Here is a 2534-nt window from a genome sequence, read left to right as displayed (position 1 = left end):
ACTGCGCTCTTTGCTCAGTGGGAAGTCGGCTTGAGATTCTTTCCCTCTCCCTCTACCCCTCCCCCGACTCATGCTTGTGCGCACATGTGAACGCGCTCTCTCTCCCCCCTCAATAAATAAATAGGGGCCCCTGGGTGGCTCAGTTGGTTAAGCATCTGCCTTCAGGTCATGATCCTAGGGTCCTCTCATGGAGTACCCCCCACCCCCATCAGGCTCCCTGCTTAGCAGGGAGGTCTGTGTTTTTCCCTCTGCCCCTCCCCTCCCACCCCCTTTCTGCTTGTGCTCTCTCTTGCTTGCTCGCTTGCTCTCTCAAATAAATAAATAAAATCTTTAAATAAAATCTTAAAAAAAAAAAAGAAAGAAACCTAGCATAGAATTTGGGCTTTCTTGGGTAACTTGAGAGAGTCTCTAAGAAAGTAGGGGTCTGCTCTACATTGGATGCTGTCAGAAAGTAGGGGTAATTCTATGAATGGATATCTCCACAAATCTTATGTATAGGAAGAGAGGCAAAAGATAAAACTGCAGTTGGTAAAGAAGTAGCAATTACTCATTTTGGCCAAGAGAGGGAGTATTTGGTATTTTGTGGGTGGCACAGTGACCTTGTATTTATCTATGGTTATACAAAATTATGCAGTGGCCTTGCTTTGTCTCATTTTAGTATGGTGTAGAGTAACCTTGTCAGGGGTGGATGTTCTGTGAAATTGTTTTTGTCTAACAGGAGAATAATGTAGGCTACCTGTGAGTACAGGGCAGCTTCTGAATGTCAGGGGCAGTTCTTTTCTTTGTCAGAATAGTCCCTTAATACCCTATTTGATTTGGCACCAAGTGCCACAGTGCCAGGCTTGTTAGGGACTGGATATACAACAGCGAACAACACAGACATCCCTTGTGGAGCTTACACTTTACAGACAAGGTGATATTCCAGAAGCTTAGGTAACTTGCTGAGAATTCTATAGCAAGTTAAGTGGCAGAACTGGGACCTGAACTATGGTTAATCTAACTGTACCCATGCCCTCACCACCACACCAGGCTGCATGCCTTTCTGAGGCTCAGGACATCTATTATTCACAGACTTTTTTCTTTTCTTTCTTTTTTAAGAGACTGTTTATTTTCCATTAACCTTATTTCCTTTTCAGGAGAGATCCACTTTCTGTTTAAGAGTCTATGGAAGAGGTGTGCATGGGTGGATCAGTTGGTTAAGCATCAGACTCTTGATTTTGGCTCACATCATGATCTCTGGGTCATGAGATCGAGCCCCACATTGGGCTCCGTCCCTAACGTGGAATCTACTTAAGACTCTCTCCTTCTCCTTGTTCCCCTCCCCCGACTTGCACACATGAACGCACTCACTCTCATGTGCTCTCTCTCTCTTTCTCTCTCTCTCACAAATAAATAAATAAATAAATAAATAAAATCTTAAAAAAAAATAAAAGAGTCTGTGGAAGAGCAGCTTAGGATCACTCAGGGGTTGTTGCTACCCACCAAGTGGCCTGAGCAATGGGAGCTGCAGAGCACTTCTGAGCCGTGGCTGGGAGCTCCAGTCTTCCATAGGGAACGGCAGGACACCTGCACACCATCTGAGACCTCAGGCTGAGTAGCAGTAAATTCGGGATCTGGGGCAGCCCATTCACCCGGAAATTCCTCCTTGGTCATGGCCTTTTCAGGAGAGATCAAGCCTAGCCTCCCCTGGGGGTTCACGGGAGATGGTGCCACACGTGTGCAGAACTTCCCGGGCCAGCATCCACCGCCCCTGACCCACTGCGTGAGCTCCCGAGCTGTTGTGTGGGTGGCCATGTCCACACAGCGCAGAGGAGAGTCTGGATTACACAGAGCGATGGCAGGAGGGTTAACAGAAGACATCTCTGTGAGAGGCTGGTGGTCAGCCTGGGGATCCGTAACCACCAGGAGACACAGCCCCTGCAGGCTGCCTGCACCTGGTTAGCGAGAGTTCTGGGAGCGAAGCGGCCACCATTGAAGTGGCTCCAGCGGCAGCAGCTGGCTTGAGCACAGGCCCCGGGCCACTGTGCCTGGACGATATGACACTGACATCAACCGGGTTTTTCAATGGCAACAATGGCACGAGCTGTCAGCAGAAGCTTCTCATAAGATCTCTCCAGATTTGAAATACGCCATCTCTTTCCCTTTTGTAGATGTGCTGTTTCATTTGGAGGTCAGGGTTGGTGCCACCTAAGTGGGTTCTTGCTGCAAGTAATTACAGGACATCTTCCTCCCTTCGCAGGAGAATGCCAAGGGCTCTGAACATTGTGAAAGTTTCCCTTTAAGTTCCATGGGGACCTAGAAAAATATAGACCCTCATATGGACCCCTCTCTTGTTAGCACAGAAAGGCCACAGGCTTTTGACAAATGAAATACTTATGTGGCAGAAAGTACCTATATCTCTCCTCATACTTCTCTCCCTCCAGATAAGACCTCCAGATGTCAGAAGTAAGTGTTTGGTCTCAAATGTCTCAGCCACAAGCCTAAGATGAGCTTGCTAAGATTGGCCTCAGAATGAAATAATACGGGCAAATTAC

At 47.6% G+C, this 2534-nt stretch overlaps 1 pseudogene; it reads right to left on the bottom strand.

The window, feature by feature from the left end:
* Positions 1-1457: 1457 nt before the first annotated feature.
* LOC118357107 lies at positions 1458-2263 on the bottom strand (annotated as a pseudogene).
* Positions 2264-2534: the final 271 nt, after the last annotated feature.

Source organism: Zalophus californianus, chromosome 1 (genome assembly GCF_009762305.2).
Source record: "Zalophus californianus isolate mZalCal1 chromosome 1, mZalCal1.pri.v2, whole genome shotgun sequence".
Classification (NCBI taxonomy): Eukaryota; Metazoa; Chordata; class Mammalia; order Carnivora; family Otariidae; genus Zalophus; species Zalophus californianus.
This window is presented reverse-complemented; position numbering and strand designations above follow the sequence as displayed.